The sequence below is a fragment of the Rutidosis leptorrhynchoides genome, chromosome 2 (assembly GCF_046630445.1).
Source record: "Rutidosis leptorrhynchoides isolate AG116_Rl617_1_P2 chromosome 2, CSIRO_AGI_Rlap_v1, whole genome shotgun sequence".
Taxonomy (NCBI): Eukaryota; Viridiplantae; Streptophyta; class Magnoliopsida; order Asterales; family Asteraceae; genus Rutidosis; species Rutidosis leptorrhynchoides.
Genome location: NC_092334.1, coordinates 273,055,353 through 273,067,768, shown reverse-complemented (window position 1 = coordinate 273,067,768; position 12,416 = coordinate 273,055,353).

Sequence of the window (12,416 nt, the reverse complement as noted above, 5' to 3'; positions counted from 1 at the left end):
AGATGGAATTCGATATTTTGCAAATCGTATTTGGGTACCGAAGTTGGGTGGATTAAGGAAGTTGATATTGAACGAGGCACATAAGACAAGATATTCGATACATCCTGGAGTTGGAAAGATGTACCAAGATCTTAAGACGCATTATTGGTGGCCTAATTTAAAAACAGACGTTGCAACATATGTTGGGGAGTGTTTAACTTGTTCCAAGGTTAAAGCAGAACACCAGAAGCCGTCAGGGTTACTTCAACAACCAGAAATCCCAGAATGGAAATGGGATGGTATTACCATGGATTTCATCACGAAGTTACCAAAGACTGCCTGGGGATACGACACCATTTGGGTGATTGTTGATCGTCTCACCAAGTCTGCACATTTCTTGCCTATAAAGGAAACAGATAGAATGGAGAAACTATTACGATTGTATATAAAGGAAGTTGTTTCAAGGCATGGAATACCTATTTCCATTATATCCGATCGTGATAGTAGATTTACCTCAAAGTTTTGGCAATCACTACAGGAGGCACTAGGAACTCGGTTGGATATGAGTACCGCATATCATCCACAAACCGATGGACAGAGTGAAAGAACGATTCAGACTCTCGAAGACATGCTCAGGGCATGTGTGATTGATTTTGGAAACGGATGGGATAAATACCTACCGTTAGCAGAATTCTCGTATAATAATAGTTATCATGCGAGCATTGGAGCTGCGCCATTCGAAGCATTGTACGGAAGGAAGTGTAGATCTCCTATCTGTTGGAATGAAGTAGGAGATCGACATTTAACTGGTCCCGAGATCATACATGAAACGACTGAGAAGATAGTGCAAATCAAGGAGAGATTGAAAACAGCCCGTAGTCGCCAAAAGAGCTACGCCGATGTTCGAAGGAAACCATTAGAGTTTCAGGTCGGGGACATGGTTATGCTAAAGGTGTCACCTTGGAAAGGTGTAATACGTTTCGGCAAAAGGGGTAAACTGAACCCAAGGTACGTAGGCCCGTTCAAGATCATCGAACGCATTGGACCGGTAGCTTATCGACTCGAGTTACCGCAACAACTCGCTGGAGTACATAATACCTTTCACGTCTCAAACCTGAAGAAGTGTCTTGCAAAGGAAGACCTAACCATTCCTCTTGAAGAAATCCATGTCGACGAGAAACTACAATTCGTCGAAGAACCAATCGAAATCATGGACCGTGAAGTTAAACAGCTCAAACAGAGTAATATACCGATTGTTAAGGTTCGTTGGAATGCTAGAAGAGGTCCCGAGTTTACTTGGGAACGAGAGGATCAGATGAAGCAAAAGTATCCACACTTGTTTCTCGATGACGCAAAATAGGTACAATTTTAAAATTTCGGGACGAAATTTATTTAACGGGGAGGTAATGTAACGACCCGCACTTTTTCGATCATTCTATACTTATAAGATTAATATTTACATAAATTAAACCTTGCCAACATGATAAGCAATCCAAATTGTCGAGACTTATATTTCCGAAAAGAGTTTTACACAACGTTTGACCGTCTAGTTTGACCGATGATATCACGAACTATACAATATATGATAATTATACGTTTGTTTATATAAATGTATATATACATATTTAACATGATTAATAAATGTTTTAATACCTCATTTTATATTAATAACAACAAGTTATATGTGTATTTTGAAACTACTAACTTAAGTTTTCAAAACGATAACTATACGTAACGTTATTTGACATAAATACTTAAGACATATAATGTTTATACATATATTGTATAAGTAATGTATTTAATCACTTTTAAGAACTTAAATACATAAAATCATATAAGTGTATTCACAAAAGATAGCTATATTTGAATCCTCATTCCATTTTTCACAAAATTTCTATACGTATACCTAGAGTATTTGTACTCGTATCATACCAAGCTTCTATACGTATTTACTATTGGTATATACACATCAAATCACCACCTAACCAGCCCTTATTCATGCCTTATGTATAAGGTAATTACTTTTGAATCATTGCAAGACTAATTACAAAAATACAAACTAGAATTTTGTCATGTTATCCTTAAAGATCACATTTTTAGGAGTATATATGTATCATCATTTTTGATTCATTTTTACTTCAATCTCTTAACTAAAAACACACACTCTTTCTTACTCTCTAAACTCCATAACAATCCAGCAAAGTTCCATAAAGATCTAGCTTCAAAAACCATACTAAAACACCATAAGAAAACCATACAAAAACACTTCAAGAAAACCCTCCAAGAACACCAACTTACTTCCAATCTTTCATCCACTTCCATCACCCTTTTGATTCTAGCTTCTTACTTCTCTTTTACAGCAACTTCATCCAAGGAACTTGAGGTAGTAACTATGTTCATAACCTTATTCGATTCATATATATATAGCTATCTTATCTTGTGGTACAAAAGTTTAACAACAAGAACATAGTTTGAATGTTTTCAAACTTGTTTGCAAACTAAATAGATCCTTCTAACTTAACTTTTAAAATACTTCAAGACCTGTAATATAACTTATGTATATACTAATTTAACAAGGCAAAACTTGGTTTTTCAAAGTATAAGTATTTTTAGAAAAATGGTCATTAAATGATTTTGTTGTAACAAAAATGTTTAACTTCATATGTTTCACTAATGTTTCACTTATGCCGTATGATTTTGAATACAAACCAAGGTATTTACAGTTCATAGTCTTAAAGAAGAACTCGATCCAAGAAGATGGCAATTTGAATCAACGAAAACGGATTTGTAACGAAGAAACTATGACCGAAACAAAATTGGTTATCCTAGATCATTTCAACTACGGGATCAATTGGAAAAAAATGATATAAATCACATATTTCTAAGATAACATGATATTTTATATATATGTACTTATAATTCAATTTTATATGGTTCAGGATCACCCGTAAACAATACGAGAAGATTAATCATAAGATCCCATGTTTGTACGCAACACGTCATTTGACAACACCGGTACTTTATGTACGCAACACGTCATTTGACAACACCGGTACCATGGGTCAAGATTAATCTCGACCAATACATATACGATGGGGTTTTATTTATTTCGTTGGGGGTTTTGTTTATTGCGGGTATATTAAACATCTAAAAATGAACCATTAAAAATTGAATTACTAACATCGGAATGCTAACTACGGACTAAGGAAATATTCAAAATATTAAAAGTATAACAAGTATATATATATATAACGTTTGTTTTAAAATGAAAACATATTGATATATTATATATGGATAGGTTCGTGATATCAACCGGAAGACCGAGTCAAAATATATATATCATCAAGACAAGAGTGAGTATATAGTCCCACTTTTAAACTCTAAATATTTCGGGATGAGAATACATGTATTTTATGTTTTACGATATGGACACAAGTAACTGAAAAATATGTTCTACGTTGAGTTGTACCACTGGCATACTTCCCTGTAGCTTGGTAACTAATATTTACAGCGGTATTGTAAACGCGAATCCTGTTGATAGATCTATCGGGCCTGACAACCCCAACCGGACTGGACGACCAGTATTCAACGGTTGCACAGTACTTCGTTTCGTGACTACACTTGGTACGGTGTAGTAAGATTTCATATTAAAGGGAATATGCGACGTGAAAATGTTAAGTATGGTTACCAAGTGCTCAACCACTTAGAATATTTTTATTGAAATGTTTATATACGAAATCTTGTGGTCTATATATATATATTGCTGCGCACTAAACCTATATCTCACCAACTTTATGTTGACGTTTTTAAACATGTTTATTCTCAGGTGATAATTAAAGCTTCCGCTGCATTATGTTGAATCTAAGCAGGATCATGCGTACTCATATTTGTGTCAAAAATAAAACTGCATATCCGAGGACGTGTGTTGTAAAATATGCTAGAAATCGTGTTGTTATTATCATTTGTAAAGTTTGTAAGTCGAAGATTATCGTTAAACGATAATCATCTTTTTATTGTCTAAAGCTTGTAACAAAAATAATGGTTTGGTTTGTAATGTATAATATATGCAGTTTTCTTTTTTTTAAAAATGTCGCATATAGAGGTCAATACCTCGCAATGAAATCATACGTTATCTAACACGTTCTTATGGTTAAGGACGGGTTATGACATTTCGACTCGCTCGTTTCTTCTTGTTCGGTTTCGGTTCGTTTTGCCAAGTTTCTAGGGATATATGATGTTCCCCTAATACGAACCGTCGTTGTCCACATTGGTTTAGAAAAACCTGGTGGTTTAGAGGTTCCCGGGTCATTGTTACAACTTAAGGACTTCGGGGGTTGACGATACATATAAAGTTCATCGGGGTTGGAATTAGATTTCTCTATTTTTATGCCCTTTCCCTTATTATTTTCTTTTGCCTTTTTAAATTCAGTTGGGGTAATTTCTATAACATCATCGGAATTCTCGTCGGAATCCGATTCATCGGAGAATTGGTAATCCTCCCAATATTTTGCTTCCTTGGCGGAAACACCATTGACCATAATTAACCTTGGTCAGTTGGTTGAGGATTCTCTTTTACTTAACCGTTTTATTATTTCCCCCACCGGTTCTATTTCTTCTTCCGGTTCCGATTCTTCTTCCGGTTCCGACTCTTCTTCCGGTTCCTCTTCGGGAACTTGTGAATCAGTTCACGAATCATTCCAATTTACATTTGACTCTTCATTATTATTAGGTGAGTCAATGGGACTTGTTCTAGAGGTAGACATCTATCACATAATATCAAACACGTTAAGAGATTAATATATCACATAATATTCATATGTTAAAAATATATAGTTTCAACAAAAATGTTAAGCAATCATTTTTAAAGAAAACACGGTCGAAGTCCAGACTCACTAATGAATCCTAATAAACTCGATAAGACACACTAATGCAAATTTTCTGGTTCTCTAAGATCAACGCTCGGATACCAACTGAAATGTCCCGTTCTTATTGATTAAAAACGTTCCATATTAATTGATTTCGTTGCGAGGTTTTGACCTCTATATGAGACGTTTTTCAAAGACTGCATTCATTTTAAAACAAAGCATAACCTTTATTTCATCAATAAAGGTTTAAAAAGCTTTACGTAGATTATCAAATAATGAAAATCTAAAATATCCTGTTTACACACGACCATTACATAATGGTTTACAATACAAATATGTTACATCGAAATCAGTTTCTTGAATGCAGTTTTTACACAATATCATACAAACATGGACTCCAAATCTTGTCCTTATTTTAGTATGCAACAGCGGAAGCTCTTAATATTCACCTGAGAATAAACATGCTTTAAACGTCAACAAAAATGTTGGTGAGTTATAGGTTTAACCTATATATATCAAATCGTAACAATAGACCACAAGATTTCATATTTTAATACACATCCCATACATAGAGATAAAAATCATTCATATGGTGAACACCTGGTAACCGACATTAACAAGATGCATATATAAGAATATCCCCATCATTCCGGGACACCCTTCGGATATGATATAAATTTCGAAGTACTAAAGCATCCGGTAATTTGGATGGGGTTTGTTAGGCCCAATAGATCTATCTTTAGGATTCGCGTCAATTAGGGTGTCTGTTCCCTAATTCTTAGATTACCAGACTTAATAAAAAGGGGCATATTCGATTTCGATAATTCAACCATAGAATGTAGTTTCACGTACTTGTGTCTATTTTGTAAATCATTTATAAAACCTGCATGTATTCTCATCCCAAAAATATTAGATTTTAAAAGTGGGACTATAACTCACTTTCACAGATTTTTACTTTGTCGGGAAGTAAGACTTGGCCACTGGTTGATTCATGAACCTATAACAATATATACATATATATCAAAGTATGTTCAAAATATATTTACAACACTTTTAATATATTTTGATGTTTTAAGTTTATTAAGTCATGTGTCCTCGTTAGTAACCTACAACTAGTTGTCCACAGTTAGATATACAGAAATAAATCAATAAATATTATCTTGAATCAATCCACGACCCAGTGTATACGTATCTCAGTATTGATCACAACTCAAACTATATATATTTTGGAATCAACCTCAACCCTGTATAGCTAACTCCAACATTCACATATAGAGTGTCTATGGTTGTTCCGAAATATATATAGATGTGTTGACATGATAGGTCGAAACATTATATACGTGTCTATGGTATCTCAAGATTACATAATATACAATACAAGTTGATTAAGTTATGATTGGAATAGATTTGTTACCAATTTTCACGTAGCTAAAATGAGAAAAATTATCCAATCTTGTTTTACCCATAACTTCTTCATTTTAAATCCGTTTTGAGTGAATCAAATTGCTATGGTTTCATATTGAACTCTATTTTATGAATCTAAACAAAAAAGTATAGGTTTATAGTCGGAAAAATAAGTTACAAGTCGTTTTTGTAAAGGTAGTCATTTCAGTCGAAAGAACGACGTCTAGATGACCATTTTATAAAACATACTTCCACTTTGAGTTTAACCATAATTTTTGGATATAGTTTCATGTTAATAATAAAAATCATTTTCTCAGAATAACAACTTTTAAATCAAAGTTTATCATAGTTTTTAATTAACTAACCCAAAACAGCCCGCGGTGTTACTACGACGGCGTAAATCCGGTTTTACGGTGTTTTTCGTGTTTCCAGGTTTTAAATCATTAAGTTAGCATATCATATAGATATAGAAAATGTGTTTATTTGATTTTAAAAGTCAAGTTAGAAGGATTAACTTTTATTTGCGAACAAGTTTAGAATTAACTAAACTATGTTCTAGTGATTACAAGTTTAAACCTTCGAATAAGCTAGCTTTATATGTATGAATCGAATGATGTTATGAACATCATTACTACCTCAAGTTTCTTGGATAAACCTACTGGAAATGAGAAAAATAAATCTAGCTTCAAAGGATCCTTGGATGGCTTGAAAGTTCTTGAAGCAGAATCATGACACGAAAACAATTTCAAGTAAGATTTCCACTCGAAATAAGATTGTTATAGTTATAGAAATTGATTTAAAGTTTGAATATGATTATTACCTTGTATTAGAAATATAACCTACTATAAGTAACAAAGGTTTCTTGATCTTGGATGATTACTTGGAATGGATTTAGAAAACTTGGAAGTAAACTTGCAATCTTGGAAGTATTCTTGATTTTATGAAACTAGAACTTTTGGAATTTATGAAGAACACTTAGAACTTGAAGATAGAACTTGAGAGAGATCAATTAGATGAAGAAAATTGAAGAATGAAAGTGTTTGTAGGTGTTTTTGGTCATTGGTGTATGGATTAGATATAAAGGATATGTAATTTTGTTTTCATGTAAATAAGTCATGAATGATTACTCATATTTTTGTAATTTTATGAGATATTTCATGCTAGTTGCCAAATGATGGTTCCCACATGTGTTAGGTGACTCACATGGGCTACTAAGAGTTGATCATTGGAGTGTATATACCATTAGTACATACATCTAAAAGCTGTGTATTGTACGAGTACGAATACGGGTGCATACGAGTAGAATTGTTGATGAAACTGAACGAGGATGTAATTGTAAGCATTTTTTTTAAGTAGAAGTATTTTGATAAGTGTATTGAAGTCTTTCAAAAGTGTATAAATACATATTAAAATACTACATGTATATACATTTTAACTGAGTCGTTAAGTCATCGTTAGTCGTTACATGTAAGTGTTATTTTGAAACCTTTAGGTTAACGATCTTGTTAAATGTTGTTAACCCAATGTTTATAATATCAAATGAGATTTTAAATTATTATATTATCATGATATTATCATGTATGAATATCTCTTAATATGATATATATACATTAAATGTCTTTATAACGATAATCGTTACATATATGTCTCGTTTAAAAATCATTAAGTTAGTAGTCTTGTTTTTACATATGTAGTTCATTGTTAATATACTTAATGATATGTTTACTTATCATAGTATCATGTTAACTATATATATCCATATATATGTCATCATATAGTTTTTACAAGTTTTAACATTCGTGAATCACCGGTCAACTTGGGTGGTCAATTGTCTATATGAAACATATTTCAATTAATCAAGTCTTAACAAATTTGATTGCTTAACATGTTGGAAACATTTAATCATGTAAATATCAATCTCAATTAATATATATATACATGGAAAAGTTCGGGTCACTACAATACATGCGCTGTTTTATAAATGTTTTACGAAATAGGCACAAGTACTAAAACCAATTCTATGTGGGTTTAAACCAGAAATATACCCTTAGCTTGGTAACATTAAACTACTTGTCTATGTATGGTAGGCGCGAATCCTAAAGATAGATCTATTGGGCCTGACAAACCCCATCCTGACTATGTGATGCTTTAGTACTTCGAGGTTATTTTAAATACACCTGATCTGGTGTACTTCAGAGGGTAAAACATGAACGTTAAGGCTTGTTACCAGGTGACTACAACTTATAGAATACTTTTATACACTTGCGAGTGTACATATATTTATAAACGGAAAACTTGTGGTCTATTAATATATTGAAATGATTGTTATGATAAACCTATGAACTTACCAACCTTTTGGTTGACACTTTTAAGCATGTTTATTCTCAGGTACGAATTAAGTCTCCCGCTGTGCATTTTCTCATTTTAAGGACATTACTTTGAGTCGATCATCGCAATGGGACCAAATGTTGATGACTTCGTCTAGGTGGATTAGGACGGGTTGTTACAGGTGCTATCAGAGCGGTGGTCTTAGCAAACCAGGTCTTGCATCAGTGTGTCTAACTAATAGTCGTTATGATGCATTAGTGAGTCCGGACTTCGACCGTGTCTGCATGTCAAAAGTTTTGCTTATCATTCCGTGTCGAAAATTTCCTGCTTATCATTTTTAGGGAATCACATGCTTATCATACTTAATCTAGACATATCTTACTGCCTGGATTGCATGAATAGTGTATAGACATAATTCATATCTTAGCATACCTGTTACTGTAAACTTTGCCTAACATATTCCGTAGATTCCTCCGTAACTTATGGAATTTTAATATTATATTTGCATATGTAAATTATGTATTGCAGGGTACTAATCTACATCCTATAATCTATTTCTTATCGAAAATCCTTCATCTGATCGTACGAGATGAATCCCTCAACTAGTTCGAATTCCTCGGATTCCGACAGCTATTCTAATATGGAGTTTCACCTAAGCTCCGAAAGTAGTGTCACCAGAATGAATCAACCAATCATCCATCCCCACTTCATCTGATGGGTTCGTTGTCGACTTAATCAATGGAGACGCGTAGAAGGCGATCCCTTCCACTAACCGAATTCACCTTTTGATGAAGAACCTGAGGCACTTACCAGCGAACCTGTTCGTAACACCATTTTCAGCCTCAGTTATAGAGTAGTTCGACATGATTATATTCTATCCACAATTCTGAACCTTATTCACCCGCTTGTTTCAACAGACAATCATCCCGGAATAATAGAAGAAGTCAACGAATGTCGCGCTCGAGTAATCAATTGGGAGAATATGGTGCAAAATTTACCAGCTTCAGCAACATCACCGGCACCAACAGTACCATCAGTAACAACACCAGTACCATCAATAATCCATGCCTCAACATCTCATTCTGTACCTCGAGCATAATCTTCGTTTTACACTTTGTTCTACATCGATTAATTTTCGTTCTATGAATCGTTCTATATCATTTATCTTCACGGAACATGGCGATTATGTAATCTCTAAAGTCTTAGAGATTAGCTATTCTAGCTCAAACTGAAAAGAAAATGAGATTAATATCATATTAATTCATTAAATCCATGATTAAATCTGAAGAAAATATATATGTAAGTATATTTTCATAAAGATTGTAATAAAAAATTCTTTCGTACAAACTGTTAATGTTGAAAATATTTTAACGGGTAGGTAATTCCCGAGGAATATTTAGATTTCACATTAATAAGTATACTGTACATTCTTCCAAATCTAATTCAATAGTCATTTAAAATCCTATTTACAACCACCGATATACGTATCCGTTCACCACAGAATAACCATTTTCATTCAATTTCAGATTTGGATTTTGATCTATCAGAATCCAACAAGTGGCATAATGAAGAAAACACTGGACAAAATAAAACTTGTTAGAAACAAACAAATTAACTACGAGAAAAATGTTGTTAAGAATCCACGCTAATTGTTCCTAGCTAATTGTTCCTAGCTAACTGATTACAATTTATTTATCGCAATTTATTTATCGTATTTTATTTATCGCAATTTACATTCTCGCAACTTTATTTATCGTCATTTAATTTCTGTTATTTATTTTTACGCACTTTAATTATCGGGACACGTATACAAGGTTTTGACATATCATATCGACGCATCTATATATATTATTTGGAATAACCATAGACACTCTATATGCAGTAATGCGGGAGTTAGCTATACATGGTTGAGGTTGATTCTACAATAATATATATAGTTTGAGTTGTGATCGAGTCTGAGATGTATACGGGTCACGAAACGTATTAATTAATTCGAATATTATATATTAAACTATATATGAATTATTGGACTGTTACCTGTGGACTATCGACTGTGGACTAATAATATTGGACAATTAAAATGAATTAAAATATTGATTATAACATATGAAACTAAACATTTCTTCAAGTTTGCCACTTGATTTCATTTTAAACTTCATATGTATCTTGGCGATTACAATCTGCGTTCAAACCTTTCATAATTCTTGAAAACATCTCAATCGAGAGGATGAACCAACCGCACTTCATCTACGGAAGAAAAGATTGATGCATATAGCTATGCACCTAAAAACCCTCGAAACCTGAATAAACGATTAACACGTATCTGTGCTAGCTCCTTTGGCATTGTTATTACCGAAAATAATTCCTTTTCAAATTAGCAAATTTTGTCACAGCTCCAGCAAGCCAACTTCGACTTTTCGTTCGAAACAACCTTATTATCACTTTGATATGTATGTGTGCTCTTTTATTGTTACCGGAGAACCTTTCATATTCCACCATATTACCATAAGCGTTTAATCATCTAAAAACACAATTCTCCTGTAACCACCTCGGGTTGCTAACCGATGACCCAGATCCGTTAACTTTGAAAATGCTGACGAAGCAGCATGTTATAGATGGTCTTAATGGCTAAAGGTTGATGATAAAGAAGGAAGTTTTAGGAACACTCGATAGAAAATTTGGTACTGAAAATCGAATTAAGCACACCATGACGGAGACCAAGGATAAATACAAGGACTAAACTCTATATTCAAAGAATCCAGGTAATTCGGGATCCGATGAAATCTTTAGAGGATATCTTACTCCGAGGTCATGTTAAAATCTTGCGGAAAATTTTTCATCATCAACTTTCGAACCTAGAAATTCCAAAATATCATCATAAATATCTTCGATATTTCTGAGGATATTTTCATAAATATTCTTGTCCGAAATTTTCTACCTCTTTGTATTTCTGGATTCCATTATAATAGAAACTTCTGTAAAGTCTAAGTATAAATTATGAATGAATTGTGGAGAAATGTTAGGAACTGAAGCATGAGTTAGTATAATATAATGCGCTTGGCCAACGTGATTATATTACAGTAAGTCATGCTAAGTTTCAAATGAAATGTGATGATAGTTCACAGTAGATTATACCATCATCATGTGCCATGTTACACGACTCTTTCATTCTACTTAATCTCTAAGCATATCACGGATATATTTCCTTGATATTTCTATTCTTTCGTAAATCCAACAGTTTGCTAATAAATCGTGCTATTTCATTTTCTTTCTGAATAGAAGATTTCCTTAAATTCCTTGAATTTTGGAAATAAATCGTAACTACGTCATCGGTTAAAACAAGTATACATTTACTCATTTCACTCTCTTGTGATACCTTCACTTATACTCTTCGCGTAATCAAATTGTTTTATATATATTACTCAATGATGATAAAACTCCATTATCACCTCATATTCAGCATAAAAACATTCTTATTGTTAACCATGACGACCTTACTCAAATTTCGGGACGAAATTTCTTTAACGGGTAGGTACTGTCACGACCCGGAAAATTTTGACTAATTTTAAATCAAACTCTCGATACGATATTGTATTTTTGATACGAAAAGCAAAGTCTGTTAGATTGAGTCTCAAAATTTTTGAACTGTTTCATATATTAAATTGACCTTCGACTGCTCTCGACGATTCACTAACCACTATTCGTAAACAGTTATATATATTTAAAATATATGAATTTGAAATATAGATTAAAATATTGTATTATGTAATTGTTAGAATTGATAATGTAAAATAAAATGATATATAATAACTATTATTTAAAATATAGCTATATATGTAA